Below are 19,917 nucleotides of genomic sequence, written 5' to 3'. Positions count from 1 at the left end.
GAGTGATCAACTTAGGTGAGAAACAAGCTAGTTTTAATTCGGTAAGGGTTAGAATTAGTGGAAATGCTTGATTGATGCATGTTGATAACTTTGTTATTGATTGGTGGATAACTTAGGGATATTTTATTCTCCATGAAAACTTGAAGGATTGATGCTTGAAATTATGTTCTTGAAATTAAATTTAGCATAGGAGTATGTGAATTTAATTGTTGGAACTTTAACATGAGCATTTGGAAAAATGTCATGTGCATTAAATTGGAAATCCTAGTTACAAGAGAACTTTGCTATGAAATTTGTTGCAACATCAGAGGCAAAATTACAAATTAGGGGGATTTGATATGCCTAACTTTTATCATAATATTAATCACAATTTGTCATTTTCTAGATTTAGTATTCAAGACCTATTTTAATTCTCTTGTTTAGTTTTTTTTTAGTTCAATTAATTAAATCATAAAAAAAAAAAAAAATTGTACCCCAAATTGTTTGGTGTTGATTTTTACAATATTTTTTTGGAAATCCCTGATGAGATGATAAAAATTACTTTCACTTTATTACTTGTTTGACGATTGTGTACACTTGCACACACTTAGGAAAATTCGCAACAGTTTGCTCCATCCTCGACTTTATGGGAGTGGTAGGTCATGATAGGGTGATTTTTGCTATGTATGTGTTACGGGAGGATGCCCGGGCTTGGTGGGAAGTGGTATCCCAGACGCGAGATACAACTATGGTGAACTAGGAAGAATTTAGGCAATTGTTTAATGAGAGATACTATAGTGGCTCAGTTAAGACCGCAAAGATAAATGAATTTCTGAATCTGGTTCGGGGAAATACGAGAGTAACAGAATATGTTAACACGTTTGATGGGTTGACCAAGTTTTCTTTTGATATGGTACCAACGGACGTGGCTCGGAAAGAGCGATTTATTTGAGGGTTGAATTACGGGATAACTTAAGGCATTAGGATTGCCCCAGTACATGAGATCTCTACCTATGCTCAAGTGGTAGGGAGGGCCCCTGTCGTTGAGGGCATAGGAAACGAGATATGGAGGAAGAGCGCCGTAGAGCGCAGAGTTCAGGCAGTGATACCCCCCTTAATTTGGCACCGATATATTCAACACCCCTGGGCTGGATGAGGGGTTCAGAAACACTTAGATAGGCCAACAGGATAGGGGCGAGGATTGGAAGCGCTACCCGGAATGTGCTCAATGCAAGAGGCACCATCTGAGGGACTACCAAGCAAGGGCATGTTTCATATGTGGGATGGTTGGGGACCTTAGGAGGGATTGCCTAAGGCTGAGGAAGAAAGAACCAAAGGTGGCGGACAACGTGACTTCAACTCGAGTGTTCACTCTGACACAATCTGAGGTTGAGGCTAGTCCCTCAGTAGTAACAGGTCATCTTCCTGGTTCTGGTTCTGATTCTTATATTATGTTGATGGGTCCGGGTGCCATGTTTTCCTTGTTTTTTTGCATCTAGAAGAGACATATATTTGGTATGTTGATTACGTGATTATGTTGTGTTAAGAATTTGGGACCCTATCACCTACCGAGGAACTAGTAGTTTTTTAAGAGAGGGACCGAGTCATTACCAGTGAAAGTGGATGGTAAAGAGTGTCGGTTGACTAGATAGAGTTGGTTATGACTGACTTTTTTATGATCTTGGATATGGATTGGTTAGCCAAGTATGGGGCAATGATAGATTGCAAGATGAAGATTGTAACCTTTGAGCCTGAGGGTGAGGATTCCTCTGTATTAGTTGGCACTATGCATGGACCCCGTATACTTATGATATCAATACTTAGAGCTAGAGACCTATTGCATGGAAGATGCATGGGGTTCTTAGCTAGTGTGGTGGATACCACTTAGGTCATGCCAGTGGGACTAGGATAGACCAGATTAGTTTGTGAATTTCTAGATGTGTTTCCAGAGGATCTACCAGGGTTACCTATAGAGTTTGTGATTAAATTGGCACCAAGGACAGAGCCCGTGTTTAGGGTACCATATAGGATGGCTCCAGCAGAGCTGAAGGAACTAAAGGTTCGATTACAGGAGTTACTAGACTTGGGTTTCATCAGGCCCAATTTCTCTTCATGGGGCGCACCAGTTCTCTTCGTAAAGAAGAAAGATGGTTCTCTGAGGATGTGTATCGATTATAGAAAACTGAACAAGTTGACTATCAAGAACAGGTATCATCTGCTAATGATTGTTGATCTATTTGATCAATTATAAGGTAGGATGGTATTCTCCAAGATAGATCTTCAATTTGGTTACCACCAGTTGAGGATCAGAGGGGAGGATATACCGAAGGCAACGTTTTGCACCAGGTATGGGCATTATGAGTTTTTGGTGATGTCATTTGGATTGACTAATGGACCACCATCATTTATAGATCTGATGGACAGAGTGTTCAAAGATTACTTGGAGCGATTTGTGACTGTCTTTATCGATGATATATTGGTCAATCAGAGACAGAGCACAAGCAACATCTCAGGTTGGTGGGCTGAGGGAGCACAGGTTGTATGCGAAATTCAAGAAGTACGAGTTCTGGTTGCCACAGGTTACTTTCTAGGTCACATAGTCAGTAAGGATGGAATTATGGTGGATCTAGTGAAAATTGAGGCAGTTAGAGATTGGCCCAGGGCGAAGAATGCTTAAGAGATCAGAAGTTTCTTTGGATTAGCAGGTTTTTACAGATGCTTTGTAGAGGGGATTTCCAAGATTGCGTCACCACTGACAGAGTTGACATGCAAGAACTAGAGGTTCATATGGTCAAACAAGTTTGAGGACAGTTTCCAGAGACTGAAGAAGAATTTGATCACCACTCCACTTCCGAGTATTCCCACAAATCAGGACAAGTTTATGGTTTATTGTGACGCTTTGAGGCATGGCCTAGGTTGTGTCCTTATGCAGACATGAAAAGTGATTGTCTATGCATCACGTCAGCTGAAAGAGTATGAGCAGAGGTACTCCACACATGATCTGGAACTTACAGCAGTGGTACAATGCGAGACATATATCCAGAGAGTTAGCAAAGGATATGACCAGAGCTAGAATAGAGTTATTGGTGGGCCAGTTAGCCAACATTACGCTTCAGTCTACTCTTCTAGATATGAACAAGAGAAATAGTTAAGTGACCCATAGTTGGGAAAGATTAGAGGGGATGTCCTAGTTGGAGTAGCTAAGGACTATAAAGTGTCACACATAGATTTATTGAGATACATGGATCAGATCTGCATTCCGATGGACACTGGATTAGACAAGAGATTCTGGATGAATCTCATATTACCCCTTATTCTCTACATCCAGGCGCCACGAAGATGTACCAAGATCTGAAAGCCTTATATTGGTGGTATGGGATGAAGAGGGATGTGACCGAGTATGTGGCGAAGTGCTTGACCTGTTAGCAGGTGAAGGCAGAGCATCAGAGACCAGTAGGGTAGTTACAGCCTCTGGATATCCAGAGTGGAAATTGGAGGACATCATGATGGATTTCGTGGTAGGATTTCCCAGGACTGTGGGCTAACACGATTCAGTTGGGTAATCGTGGATTGGTATACGAAATCAACTCTCTTTCTACCAGTGAGGACGAATTACATGGTTGACTAGTATGTAGATCTCTATGTGTGGGAGATAGTTCACCTTCATGGGACCCCGAGGTCTATCGTGTCTGATAGGGACCCTATCCTTACTTCCATGTTTTGGGGAAGTTCAGTACAACTTATCATCCTCAGACAGATGATCAGTCTGAGAGAACTATCCAGATATTGGAGGACATGCTGAGAGCATGTTTATTGAAATTTGAGGGGGCTTGGAGCAAATATTTGCCTCTGATAGAGTTTTCCTATAATAACAGCTACCAATGAACTATTGGAGTGGCACCTTATAAGATGATGTATGGTAGGAAGTGTAGATCGCCCATTCACTGGGATGAGATGGGTGAAAGGAAATATTTGGGTCCTGAAGCAGTTCAGAGAACCACTGAGGCTATTGAAAAGATTAGAGCTTGGATGCTCGCGTCTCAGAGTAGACAAAAAGGCTTTTCAGACCCAAAGCAGAGAAACGTGGAGTTTCAGGTGGGAGACTATGTCTTCCTGAGGATTTCACCTCTGAGAGGGGTGATGAGATTTTGGAAGAATGGAAAGTTGAGCCCTAGGTTTGTTGGACCATTTGAGATCCTAGAGAGGATTGATCAGGTGGCCTATATGTTGGCCTTACCCCCTCGCACTGTCTAGTGTGCATAACGTATTTCATATTTCCATGCTGAGGAAGTATGTGAAAGATGAGACTCATATAATGAGTTATGAGAATCTGGAACTGGAGGCAGAGTTATCCTATGAGCAATAGCTAGTTCATATTTTAATAGTAAGGACAAGTTCCTGAGGAACAAAACCATACCTTCAGTTAAGGTATTAAAGATGAACAACAAGGTCGAGGAAGCGACGTAAGAGCTAGAGCTAGATATGCGGGATATATATCCCGAGCTGTTCAGGTGAAATTTCGAGGACGAAATTCCTGTAAGGAAGGGGTAGTTGTAACGTCCCAAATTACCTAATAAGGCTCAAGGCTGATAGCTCTACAAAATAGAGTTATTTTACCATTTTTTTATGCTAATTGTTGCTAAGTCTTTGATTTTTTAATTAATTTATTAAGTAATTTTGAATTTATTAGTCTTATTGTATTTTTTTTTATATTTTTATATGTTTTTACAAACATTTTATTGTAATATTTGTTAGTTTAATTATTTGAAATTAGTGTTGTTAAATTAAAAGTTAAAAATATGATTTTATTGAGCTAAAATGTCAAAGTTTTAATTAATATTTTCATGGAACTTATGTTGTATATTTTATTATTGAAAATATTTAGTTTTAATTTAATTTATGCTTATTTTATAGGAAATATGTTGTATTTTTTGGCTCTTGACAAGCAAGAAAAATGAAGAAAAAGATGGCATTTTCAAGGAAAAGAAAGAAAAATAAAATGACATTTCTGAAAAGCCTCCACGGATATGAAGCCCACGGCCTGGGCCCGCCTGCCCCCGGCCCGGCTCGCGCCTCCAGCTGACCTGCACCAGTCGACCCAACCCGACCCGCACCTTCCCAGCTGCTTCACTCAGCCCAACCCGACCCGCACCTGCACCAGTCGACCTAACCCGACCCTCACCTGCACCAGCTCGCTAGCCCTTCAGCCCCCTGCGGCCCAGCTGCCATAACCAACGAAACCCACCTGCCATTTTCCTCTTGAGCTCAGTCTCCTTGTCCCCTTGTCCCTCAAATGCCAATTTTTACCCAATTTTTCTACACATTTAACTACAAAATTCATCATGACACCCTAGAATTTACCCCTACTTGCCATATTATTATTAGTTTAATTAATCTAATCAATTTAATTAATTATTTTAATAATCTCATTTTGGCTATAAATATGTAATTTCAAGACCACTTTAAGGGTGTGCTTAATTTTTTATTACCATCATCAATTCTACCATTCTCTCCTTAATTTTAGTGTTTTTCAAGAGCATTTTCCAAGCATGTATTCTCTTTGTTTTGTAATTTCTATTCTAGTTATGAGTTTCTAATCTTTTTAAGATTATTAAGGTGATGATGAAACAATATGTAACTAGATAGTATTTATTTTTTTATGTTGATTTCCCATTTTTGCAACAATGTTTATAGATTTTTCTTCTTCAAATATATTCTTTCATCTTAAATATCATATATTTTTTTTATTGTTAGCACATATTTACACTTTGTTCTTCATTAGTGCAAAATTATAATATTCTTTTATTAAGGTGTGCCATTAAATTGTGCACATCAAATGCTTAAAACACAAATATTATGCTTTGCCTTATAAATTATATCTTAAAAAGTGAAGATAAATCCTATATTTCTATAATAACTTGTGCTTAAATAGAATATCTAATTTGAATAAGTGATGGTTTGATTAATTTCTACTATTACTAAAACTTGGGAATCAATGTACTTATAAATATTATTGAACTTATATTTTGTGGATTCTATTATCTTAATAATCTTTCTTCTACCATCTTGTTTACAATTATTAATTTAGTTATATATATTGTCTTTAATTTCTTTCTTATTCCCTTTATTTGATTTTCTTGTCACAATATCACATCATCAATCTTTGGAGCTAGGTTAGAGTTTATTACGGTTGGTTTAAAATAGTTTTCTTTTTTATTTTAGACAACTCATTTGGGTTCGACATCCTTTCTTACACGAACTCTATACTATATATACATTCGTGTGCTTACGATTTACATATTTAAAACGTACTCATTTTGGGTCCATTAAGATTTTGGCGCCATCGCCGGGGAGTTGCAAGAAAAGAAACAAAATTTATCTCAAGGTTAGTGAATTCTTCTACTCGTTATTTAATTTTTGCACTTAAAAAAATACATATATACAAAAATATAATATATATATAACTAAAGAAAAAAAAGATAAGAAGAAAATTTGGGACGGTTCTACCATCCATATAAAAAATTTACTTATATATATGTCTATTTATACTTATGCTTTCTATTTTTTAGTTGACGGCACTTGTGCCTCCTAACATTTTTTGTAATTTACTTTATTCATTTTTGTTGTTATATTTTTGTGCATATTTACTAGTTGATGGTAATTTTTGCCTCCTAGTTTTTGGTTTATTTTTGTTATGGTTGATGGCATTTTTGTCTCCCAACTTTTTTCTTTAGTTGATGGCACTTGTGCCTCCTAGTTTTTTATTACCTTATTTACTAGTTTATGGAAATTTTGCCTCCTAGTTTTTACTTTATTATTGTCATGGTTGATGGCATGCTATGCCTCCAAAATCTTGTTCAATTTTAGTTAACATTATCTATTTTGTCTCATTGTATTTCTCTTATCATATTATTGTTCAATTGTGAAAAAAATACTTGATAAAAATCCTAAATCTTGTCTTTTCATCGTAAGAAATTTTTGCTTAAAGGAAATTTGAACAAAATTCACAATCCGCCTCTGCTAATTAACCCCGGGGAGTTATTAGTAGTGTGCGAGTAAGTGGAATCAAATAGGCCTGGGGACAAGTAAACCATAAAAATTATATTGTTGTGAAATCTATAAAAATTCTAAGTATGCTCTGTGGTTGCGGTTTAACTGATCTGCCACATCAGAAAATTGTTTGTTTGAGATTATCTTTGTTGCCCTGTTTGTGAAAATTGTATGCATCATAGGGAACGTAACTATAAAAATTGTTTGGTAAAAAGATGTTTATCTTTGTTTGAAATTGAAAGTGTTAGTAAAAACTTCAGCATCATGGAACCAATTTCTAATATTAATAGAAATCCTGTTGATGAAAATGTTGTACCTGAAAAAACGTTGCTTGAATATTTTGCACCTATTTCATCTAATGCTCCTTCATGTATTGTCTTTCCTACCACTTCTACTACCCATTTTGAGCTTAAACCATCAATCATTCAAATTTTGCCATCTTTTTATGGGTTAGATAGAGAGGATCCTTACATCCATGTCAAAGATTTCTTAGAAATTTGTTCAACATTTAGATTTCAAAATGTTTCTGATGAGTCAGTCAAACTAAGATTATTCCCCTTTTCATTAAAAGATAAATCAAAAGTTTGGTTAAATTCCTTTCCCGCATGGTCTATAATTACATGGGATCAACTTTATAATAAATTCTTGTTGAAATTTTTTCCTATGTCTAAAACTGATAGTCTAAGGAGAGAAATCTCCGAGTTTTTTTTCAAAAAGATAATCAAGAGTTTTTATGAATGTTGGGAAAGATTTAAAGATTTATTATTAAAATGTCCTCATCATGGTTTTGAAAAATGGTGACTTGCAAAATATTTTTATGATGGTTTGACTCCCTCTAATTGTCAAATGATTCAATCTATGCATATTGAAATTTTTTTACAATTTCAAGGGCTAGAAGCTTGGGACGCCCTTGAAGATTTATCTGTCAATTCACAACAAGGGAATTATTTTGATCCTAGGTCTAGGTCAACTAATTCACCAAAAAGAGGAGGAACATATGAAGTAAAAGATGAATTAGACTTAAGAACATCCCTATACAAATTACTAAGAAAGGTAGAAGCTTTAGCCATAAGCCAAACTATAAATTCTCCAATGCAACGCAGAAAAGATATTTGTTCAATATGTTCTAATCCTTGCTACAATGTCCAATCATGTTCTCCCTACCAAGAGGCCTTTTCTGAGGAGGGCAATGCTCTTCATGCTTATGGGAAATAAAATGATAGCCCATTTTTATCCACTTATAATCCAAATTGGAGAAACCATCCAAACTTTTCATGGAGACAAAACCAACCTCCAATGAATCAAGGGCACCAATACAACACGCAAAACCAAAATCATGCCCCACAAAATCAACCATATCCTCAACAAAGGAAACCTTCCTTAGAAGATACTTTACAAAAATTTATGCAATCCACTCAACAAATCCTACAAAACCAGTCTCAATCAATTGCCAAACTTGAGACACAAGTAGGACAACTCGCTACTGCTTTAGCTGATAGAGAAAAAGGAACATTTCCTAGTCAACCTATCTCAAATCGAAAAGGTCAATATGAGATATGAAAGTCTATTCATAATGGAGAAGTCAAATCAATTTCAACTCTTAGGTCTGGAAAGAACATTGTCAAACCCGATTACATACCCGAGGTTGAAAAAGAAAAAGAAAATAGTCAACCTTCTAGTTCTAATGCCAATGACTCTTCAAATGAGGATAATCCAATCCATCGTGTTATTTCAAAATCCCCATTCCCATAAAGATTAATTCTAATTAAAAAAGACGACCAATATAATGACATCTTAGAAGTTTTTAAACAAGTTAGTATCAATATCCCTTTCTTAGATGCCATAAAACAAATTCCCGCCTACTCTAAATATTTGAAGGAACTTTGTACTGTAAAAAGAAACACTAATGTTCCTAAAAATGCGTTTTTAACTGAACTTATTCAATATAAGAGTCTTGTTAAATATAAAGATCTTGGGTGTCCCACAATTTCATGCATTATTAGTGATCATTTTATTAACAAGACTTTACTTGATTTGGGTGCTAGTGTGAATTTATTGTCTTATTCTGTTTATAAGCAACCTGGTCTTGGTGAACTAAAACCTACTTCTATAACTCTTTAATAAGTCGATTTTTCTGTGAAAATTCCTAGAGGCATTATAGAAGATGTTTTGATAAAAGTTGATAAATTTTACTCCTGTTGACTTCATTGTTCTTGATACTCAACTTGTGGACAATGTGCAAGCTCAAATTCCTATCATTTTAGGTAGACCATTCTTAGCTACATCTAATGCAATCATTAATTGTCGTAATGGCGTTTTAAAATTATCTTTTAGACATATGACTGTTGAATTGAATGTATTTAATGTCGCTAAATCTGTTAAGTATGAGGAAATGCATGAAGTTAACATGATTGAGAATATTTTTGAAGATGATGGAAATGACTTGCTGGACTTTTGTGAAAAATATTTTGGTATGAGCTTACATGTTGACGATTCCATGAATGATGTGAATTCTTTGTTAGAGTCTATGCCCTTAAATGATACCATAACTGAACATTTTTCACCCCTAGATCATATTCAATCAATTTCCAAGTCTCCAAAGTTAGACCTGAAACATTTGCCAGAAAATTTAAAATATGCTTTTCTAGGAGAGTCTGAAACCTTACCTGTTATCATAGCATCTGCCTTAGATAAAAACAAGAAGATAAATTGTTAGATGTCCATAGAAAATATAAAGAAGTCATAGGTTGGACCATTGGAGACATTAAAGGAATAAGCCCATCCATACGTATACATAGAATCCATCTAGAAGAGAATTCTAAAACCTCTCGAGAATGTCAAAGAAGGCTAAATCCAAATATGAAAGAAGTAGTTAGAGAAGAGGTCATTAGATTATTAGACGTAGCTATCTTTTACCCTATTTCTTATAGTTAATGGGTTAGTCCAGTTCAAGTTGTGCCTAAGAAGTTTGGGATCACTATTGTTGAAAACGGGAAAAATGAATTAATCCCTACTCGTGTACAAACGGGGTGGAGAGTGTGCATAGACTATAGAAAGATAAATAATGTTACTAGAAAAGACCACTTTCTATTACCCTTTATTGATCAAATACTTGAACGTTTAGCTGACCATGCATATTATTTCTTTCTTGATGGGTATTCGAGATATAACCAAATCCCCATTGCCCCAGAAGATCAAGAAAAGACTACATTTACATGCCCTTTCGGGAATTTTTCCTATCGTTGCATACCTTTTGGGCTATGAAAGGCACCTGTGACTTTTCAAAGGTGTATTATTTCAATTTTTTCTGATATGGTAGATGTAAGGATTAATGCCCAAGAAGTACTTAAAGACATTTTATTGGTTTTAAATAAAGGTACAATTTTATTATATTTGAATGTTATAATTATTGTTTGAATTAATTATATAATAATATCAAGAAAATTCCCTATTCATTCATGAGAATATGATCTTGTATTAGTATGAGAGAATTAAGATCATATATAATGAATAAAATAGCTAGTAACATATTAAAGTAAAGAATCTTTAATGAATGGTTACTAGATGGTTTGCTAAGTATACGAGATGCAAGTAATCTAGATTCAGATTACTGATGTGGATAGACATCTTAGTAAAGGTTCTGTATATAATAGATATTATATATGACATGACCGATGAGAATTAATTATTTTTATAAACTTGTCATTTGAAAAAAGATTTAATTCTTGTCATAATAGATGATCATTTATAGATCAGTCTAAATCCTGAGTATTCATGAACTCTTGTTTATGTTTATTGGATCTTTTGATTAACTTGTTAAGGCCTCTTAGAATAATGAGGCTAATGACTTTTGTTTTGGAGATTCAATATCATGGATGGCTGGGAATATGAATTACAATATTGGAATCCATGCTTTCATAACGGATCGACTATTGGTTCCCTTAAGGGTTAATTTTGGAACTGAATAGGTATTGAGCTAAAAATCTATAATTAGATTATAAATTAATTATTCGCTAGTGAATTAATGGTACTTAAGGATCAAGAAGTAATTATAAGGGTAAAGCGATAATTTTGACCAGCTCTAATTAACGAACCAATAATGGAGGACAAAATTACATATATTGATTATATTAATGGAATACTAGAGAAAACTTTGTAAAAATAATTCTATAAATACTTAGAGTGTAATTCTATATTTATAGTGGAGTAATCATGGAATTAATAAATAAGATTATTAGATTAAAGAGTTTAATTAATAATCTGGTTTATTGGAGCTTCGTATTATATGTCTATGGTCCCCAAATAACCTCTGTCCTACACTGTCATGGGTAAGGATGTCAAAAGAAAGATTCATTAAGAGAAATGACTAAATTGAAAAGGAATTGATTTTTCAGGGCAATGAAATAATTATTTGATAATTATGGGTAATTGATTAATTGTGAATTAATTAATTATTTAACTATATAGTTTTTATTTTGAAAAACTATAGGTTAAAATTAATATTAATCTTGTTTGGATTAATATAAATAGAGAAAATAATAAATATCTTATTTATAATATGATATTTATTTATTTAATTTAAAACTGATATTTTAAGATAAAGTTAATTTTGAATTAACTGATATTTATGTTGGAATAAATATCTTGTCTTAAAAGTTGATTAAATAAACAAATGAGAAAATTAGGGCAACCCTAATAGGGCTAGGCGACACACACTATACAGTACAGTGTATGGCGCCTAACATCAGGGATTTTATCCCTGGGATTTGAATTTTGAATTTCAAATAAATTTGTTTAATCAATTATTTAATTATTCTTTTTAAATATGATTTAAATAGATAATTAAATGAAAATATATAATTAGTTTTAAGATGAATTATATTTTAATTAAATAAAGATTATTTAATTAGATTAAATATCTTTATAAATTTGGTATACGTGATATTCAGAAAATGATGGATAATCATACTCGCTCTCTAAAGCGATAGTTTTCTCTAAACCTGAAAACTATTCTAAACCTTCTCTCTGTCAAAACTCTCTAGATCTCATGTGTTGAGTACATCTAGGGAGTCACATAAATCAACCTTTTGAATCTTACGTGTCCACACACGTCCTTGTGTGTTTGAGGATTGGTCTAGAAGATCATGGTGGGAGATCTCAGAATACTGGATAGGAAGATCGTTGATTTATACAAAAAGTCTCAAGGACACTTGATAGGCTACAAGAGGTAATCCCTGATCTATTTGTATGTGATTTAATATTTATATATGTGTATGATCCTAACTGATATTAATATTTATTAAAAATGGGTCCATATATTCCACTGCGTACCTTTGATTTAATCATTTAATACCAACAATTGAAAGATTTCTTGAAGGGTTTATGGATGACTTCTCTGTATTTGGATCCTCTTTTGATGAATGTTTGCACCATCTTTTACTTGTTTCAATTCGTTGCAAAGAGAAAAATCTTGTGCTTAAATAGGAAAAATGTCATTTTATAGTTAAAAAATGAATTGTTTTAGGTCATGTAATCTCATCTGAGGGAATAGAAATTGATAAGCAAAAGTTGATCTTATTTCAAAACTTCCCCCACCTAAAACTGTGAAAAAAATTAGATCATTCTTAGGCCATGCCGGTTTCTATAGAAGATTTATAAAAGAATTTAACAAAATTTCTCGGCCTTTATGCCATTTACTTGGAAAAGAAAATGCTTTTGTCTTTAATAATGATTGTCATGTTGTCTTTGATAAATTGAAAAATCTTTTGAGTACTGCACCCATTATTCGACCCCTTGATTGGGAAATACCTTTTGAAATAATGTGTGATGCTTCTGATTATGCTATAGGTGCTGTCTTAGGACAAAGACTTGAAAAAATACCTCATGTAATTTACTATGCTAGCAAAACTTTAAATGATGCTCAATTAAATTATTCCACATCAGAGAAAGAATTGCTTGCTGTTGTTTTTGCATTGGAGAAATTTAGATCTTATTTCTAAGGGTCTAAAATTATTGTCTATTATGATCATACTGCATTAAAATATCTCTTGTCGAAAAAAGATGCTAAGTCTCGTTTGATCCGTTGGATCCTTCTTTTACAAGAATTTGACTTAGAAATACGTGATAAAAAGGGGTCTGAAAATGTTGTTGTTGATCATTTATCTAGACTAGTTGTTGAAACTATACATGATTCCATTCCTATCACTGAAACTTTTCCTGATGAACAGTTGATTCATGTTTATTCTTTGCCTTGGTATGTTGATATTGTGAATTATTTGGTCACTAAAGAAATACAATCTCATTGGTCTAAGCATGATAAATCTAAAATTTATTCTGAGGTGAAAATTTTTATTTGGGATGATCCTTACTTGTTTAAATACTGCCTTGAACAAATAATTAGAAGATGCATTCCAAATTGTGACCAATCTAAAATTATATCTTTTTGTCATGATCATGCATGTGGAGGACATTTTAGTGGTAAGAAAACAGCTGCTAAAGTTTTACAATGTGGTTTTATTGGCCTACTATCTTTTGTGATACATACGTGTTGCCTTTGAATCCTATTCTTATAATTGACATATTTGATGTTTGGGGCATTAATTTTATGGGACCATTTCCTAACTCTTTTGGTAATCTTTATATTCTTGTTGGAGTTGATTATGTGTCTAAATGGGTTGAAGCTATTGCATGCCACACTAATGACCACAAAGTTGTGCTTCAGTTTTTGAAAGAAAATATATTTTCCCATTTTGGTTCACCACGTGCTATCATTAGTGATAACAGTGCACACTTTTGTAATAAGCCATTTGAACATTTGATAAAATAATATGGCATTACACATAAAGTCTCAACACCATATCACCCACAAAATAGTGGTCAAGTTGAAGTGTCTAATACGGAAGTTAAGCACATTTTAGATAAAACTATTAATCCAACTAGGAAAGATTGGTCCTTAAGACTCACTGATGCATTATGGGCGTATCGTACCGTGTACAAAATGGCCATTGACATGTCACCCTATAGACTTGGGTATGGGAAGGTGTGCCACTTACCTATTGAGTTAGAACATAGAGCCTTTTGGGCTATTAAGTAGTTAAATTTTTCTTTAGACAAGGCAGGTGAGAAAAGAAAGCTTCAACTATATGAACTAGACGAAATTAGGAATGATGCATAATTATTCAAAAACATATAAGGATTATATGAAATTTTACCATGACAAAAATATTTTGAGAAAATATTTTTCTCCAGGTCAGAAAGTCCTTTTATACAACTCTCAGTTGCATTTATTTCTAGGAAAATTACGTTCTAGGTGGACCAGTCCCTATATTGTTCGAGTCATTTTTCCACACGGGGCCATCGAAATTGAAAATCCAACAATGGTTATATTTTTAAAGTTAATGGACAAAAATTAAAACCATTTTTAGAATTAAAAACCGATGAAGTGAATGAAATCCTCCTTGAGGATCCTATTTACCAAGTTATTTGATTGCTTGCGATTACTCTTGGTAACTTGTATTCTATTTTTTTTAATGTTTGTTTATTTTTATGTGTGATTTAATTTGTGTTACTTGAATTTGCTACTTGTATTAGCATACCAAGGCAAAGAAGAAACATGCATCAATTGTTCATTAGGAAAAGTTTCAATAATAGGAATGGAATCATGTATAATTTCAACAACTAGTCTAGATAAATGATCAACTACAATATTTTCAGCCCCTTTTTATCATGTATTTCTAAGTCGAATTCTTGTAAAAGCAGGATCCAACGAATCAAACGAGACTTATCATGTTTTTTCGACCTCAAAATATTTTAATGCAGCATGATCAGAATAGACAATAATTTTAGACCCTAACAAATAAGATCTAAATTTATCCAATGCAAAAATAATAGCAAGCAATTCTTTCTCGGATGTGGAATAATTTAATTGAGCATCATTTAAAGTTTTGCTAGCATAGTAAATTAGATGATGTATTTTTTTCAAGTCTTTGTCCTAAGGCAGCACCTATAGCATAATCAGAAGCATCACACATTATTTCAAAAGGTATTTTCCAATCAGGGGGTCAAATAATGGTTGCAGTACTCAAAAGATTTTTCAATTTATCAAAGGCAACATGACAATCATTATCAAAGACAAAAACATTTTATTTTCCAAGTAAATGGCATAAAGGCCGAGAAGTTTTGCTAAAGTCTTATAAATCTTCTATAGAAACCAGCATGGCCTATGAATGATCTAATTTCTTTCACAATTTTAGGTGGGGGAATTTTTGAAATAAGATTAACTTTTGCTTATCAACTTCTATTCCCTCAAATGAGATTACATGACCTAAAACAATTCCTTTTTTAACTATAAAATGACATTTTTCCCAGTTAAGCACAAGATTTTTCTCCTTGCAACGAATTAAAACAAGTGAAAGATGGTGCAAACATTTATCAAAAGAGGATCCAAATATAGAAAAGTCATCCATAAACACTTCAAGAAATCTTTCAACTGTTGGTATTAAGTGATCAAATCAAAGGTACACAGCGGAATATATGGACCCATTTTAATAAATATTAATACCAGCCAGGATCATATACATATATAAATATTAAATCACATACAAATAGATCAAGGATTATCTCTTGTAGCCTATCAAGTGTGCTTGAGTCTTTTTGTATAAATCAACGATCTTCCTATCCAGTGTTCTGAGATCTCACACCTTGATCTTCCAGACCAATCCTCAAACACACAAGGACGTGTGTGGGCACGTAAGATTCAAAAGGTTGATTTATCTGACTCCCTAGATGTACTCAACACATGAGATCTAGAAGGTTTAGAATAGTTTCCAGGTTTAGAGAAAACTATCGCTTTATAGAGTGAGTCTGATTATCCATCATTTCCTGAATATCACGTATATGAGATTTATAAAGATATTTAATCTAATTAAATAATCTTTATTTAATTAAAATATAATTCAAAATTACAACTGATTAGATATTTTCATTTAATTATCTATTTAAATCACATTAAAAAATAATAATTAAATAATTGTTTAAACAAATTTATTTGAAATTCAAAATTCAAATCTCAGGGGTAAAATCCCTGCTGCTAGGCGCCACACACTGTACTGTACAGTGTGTGTCGCCCAGCCTTATTAGGGTTGCCCTAATTTTCTCATTTGTTTATTTAATCAACTTTTAAGATAAGATATTCATTCCAACATAAATATCAGTTAATTCAAAATAAACTTTATCTTAAAATATCAGTTTTAAAATAAATAAATAAATATCATATTATGAATAAGATATTTATTATTTTCTCTCTTTATAGTAATCCAAACAAGATTAATATTAATTTTAAGCTATAGTGTTTAAAAATAATAACTATATAGTTAATTAATTAATTAATTCACAATTAATCAATTACCCATAATTATCAAATAATTATTTCTCTTAATAAATTTTACTTTTGACATCCTTACCCTTGATAGTGTAGGACAGAGGTGATCTGAGGACAATGGACCTAAAATACGAAGCTCCAATAAACCAAATTATTAATTAAACTCTTTAATCTAATAATCTTATTTATTAATTCTATGATTTCTCCACTATAAATATGGAATTGCACTCTAAGTATGTATAGAATTATATTTACAGAGTTTTCTCTAGTAGTCCATTGATATAATCAATATATGTAGTTTTGTCCTCCATTATTGGTTCGTTAATTAGGGCTTGTCAAAATTATCATTTTACCCTTCTAATTACCCCTTGATCCTGAAGTACCATTAATTCACTAGCAAATAATTAATCTATAATATAATTATAGATTTGAGCTCAATAACTGTTCAGTTCCAGAATCAACCCTTAAGGGAACCAATATTCGATCCGTTAGGACAACATGGATTCCAATATTGTAATTCATGTTCCTAGCCATCCATGATATTGAATCTCCAAAACAAAAGTCATTACCTCATTATTCTAAGAGACCTTAACGATTTAATCAAAAGATCCAATAAAAATAAACAAGAGTTCATGAATAATCAGGATTTAGACTGATCTACAAATGATCATCTATTATGACAAGAATTAAATCTCTTGTTCAAACTACAAGTTTATAAAAATAATTAATTCTCATCGGTCTTGTCATATATAATCTCTATTATATACAACACCTTTACTAAGATGTCTATCCACATCAGTAATCTGAATCTAGATTACTTGCATCTCGTATGCTTAGATAAACCGTACTAGTAACCATTCATTGAAGATTCCTTACTTTAATATGTTACTAATTATTTTATTCTTTATATATGATCTTAATTCTCTCGTACTAATACAAGATCATACTCTCATGAATGAATATGAAATTTTCTTGATATTATTATATAATTAATTTAAACAATAATTATAACATTAAATTGTACTTTTATTTAAAACCAATAAAATGTCTTTACATGCTTTTAGGGCATTAATCCTAACAGTGGACAACCTGGAGACAGAATTGTCCAGTGCTTGTGGCTCGGAAGCTTCGACCAAGGCACTCTTGGAGGCATCTGAGGCCCAAATTCGTCAAGAGTAGGAGCAGATGGAGTCTCTCGGGACCCAAGTCTAGGCTTTGGAGGTCCAGGCCTAGCTGGAGTTGAAGCGGAGCGTGGAGGCTCGCAAGGAGAAGAAGCAGGCTGTAGTGTTGCTGGCGACCACTTTTGATGAAGCCATTTAGATGGACTGAATCCAAAACAAGAATATGAATCTCCTCGCCTATCCAGATCTGGCTGAAAAAAGGGCCGAGTTTGAGGCCAAGGAGAAAGAAGATGCAGAGCTCATTGCTGAGGATCCACAGGGTGAAACCGCTTCGGATGTTCCAGATCAAAACGAAGCCTAGGCCTGAGACTTTGTAATTTTATTTGGGACTTCCTCTCTCTTTTGTTTTTGAACATATTTTTTATGGGCGCTAATGTGCTTAAGACAATGATTTATCTTATTCTTCAGTTATTATATTTGTTTGTATCCTTGCACATCTTTATTTCATGCTTTATGCTCATATATTTCTTTAAAAATTCACCAAGTGTTTTACCACTATGCATGAATTTTTTAGATGTGGAATATTGGTTCCAATGGCCAAGATCATTAGGGGAAAAATTGTGGAAGTGGATTAACTTGTCCTAAAACCAAGGTTCAGGTTTAAACGACCTTAATCGTTTTGGACTTACTGAATATAATTTAACTGATTTATCCCGAATCTATGGTTCAGGTTCCAACGACGGCCTGGACCGTTATGGACTTCTCATATATGACTTAGTTTTAATGGCCTGGATAATTAAAGTGTTCTTAGGTAGAAATTAGTAAATTTAATTATCCGGAATTTGCGGTTTAGGTTCCAACAGCCTAGACCGTTTTGGACTTCTAAGATATCACTTAGTTTTAACAGCCTGGACAATTAAAGAGTTCTTAGGTAGAAATTAGTTAATTAACTTATCCCGAACCTGAGGTTCAGATTCCAACGGCTTGGACCGTTAAGAAATTGTCAAATATAATATGATTAATTTGTCTTGAATTTATTGTTCAGGTCTCAACGACCTGGACCGTTTAAAAGACTAAATTTAATCATTTCAATCCTAAGATTCGAGTTCCAACAATTCTCGACCATTATGGGGAAACAATAAATAAGGATTAAATTGTCTCAGAGCATGTTAGGTCTATACCAATTTTTTGGGAGTTGGGTTTTGACCCCCCAATCTATACGAATCCAGATTAGGACTAAGCTCTAAGCTTTGCACCTTTTTTTTTTTTTTTATTCTGGACTGTATAGATGGTCCTACCCCCCAAGTGACCAAAGAGTGTAGTCTTAGGTCACTTGTTTGTGTAAAAATTAAAGACAGACATGAACTTTCTTTTCTTAAAACATTTCCTATGGTGTTTTGTTCACACCATTTACATTAAATAAGAAATTTCCATGGGGCGTACATTACTTGAAAATTAACATGTTAAAGAGAGAAGATATGGTTATTGCCTCCCAACTACTGGTAGTACCGGCAGAGGTGTTTAGCGTTCTAGGCCCTTAGGACCTCTGTCTGTCTATCCGCTTTAGGCGATTTGTTCCCGGACATAATTTATTTTGGATCTTATACGGTCCTTCATAATTAGGTCCTAGAAACCCCATTCCCAGATCTTGAGATGTAGGGAAGACTCTTCTTAGGACCAGATTATCGGTTCCAAACCTTCGACTCTTAACTTTAGAGTTAAAGTGCCTTGCGATCTTTCCCTGATACATCTTTAGCTGCACTTGTGATTCTTCCTGAGTCTCTTCGATGAGATCCAGTGATTCGTAGAGAAGGGCGTGATTCTGGACAAGATCGTCCGTATCTCGTCTGTGGGACGAGACCGCAGTTTCTATTTGGATAACTGATTCGTATTCGTAAACCATCGAGTATGGGTTATGTACGGTTGAAGTTCTTTTTCGTGGTCTGGTATGCCCATAAGACGCGAGGAAACTTTTATGGCCACTTGCTCTTGCAAGATTGTAGCTTTTTCTTTAATATCCCTTTTAAAATTTTGTTCACAGACTCTATTTGCCCATTTTCTTGAGGCCTTGCGACTGCAGAGAAGCTTTTGACAATTCCATGACTTTCACAGAAGTTAATGAAGTGGATGCTATTAAATTGCTTCCCATTGTCAGAGACAATTTTATGAGGGAGGCTGTATCGACACACAATATTGTTAATGATGAACTCCAAGGCCTTTTTGGAGGTAAGTGTGTTCATTGGTTCTGCCTCGACCCACTTGGTGAAATAGTCGATGACTACAATGGCATATTTATATTTTCCCTTCCCGGTCGGGAGGGATCCTACAAAATCAATTCCCCAAACTGGAAAAGGCAAGGGAGTGGTCATCAAGGTTATCTCCATGGGA

The 19,917-nt window shown here is 33.9% G+C and overlaps 1 non-coding gene across 1 annotated transcript; it reads right to left on the bottom strand.

Annotated features, from left to right (window-relative positions):
• Positions 1–7,707: 7,707 nt before the first annotated feature.
• On the bottom strand, positions 7,708–7,817 carry LOC133813759 (small nucleolar RNA R71). The gene has a single exon (XR_009884758.1). It is a non-coding gene; the product is annotated as a small nucleolar RNA R71 (small nucleolar RNA).
• Positions 7,818–19,917: the final 12,100 nt, after the last annotated feature.

This window comes from Humulus lupulus, chromosome 1, assembly GCF_963169125.1.
Source record: "Humulus lupulus chromosome 1, drHumLupu1.1, whole genome shotgun sequence".
In the NCBI taxonomy this organism is placed as follows: Eukaryota; Viridiplantae; Streptophyta; class Magnoliopsida; order Rosales; family Cannabaceae; genus Humulus; species Humulus lupulus.
The sequence above is the reverse complement of the archived record's forward strand: the minus strand, read 5'-3'. Positions and strand labels throughout refer to the sequence as shown.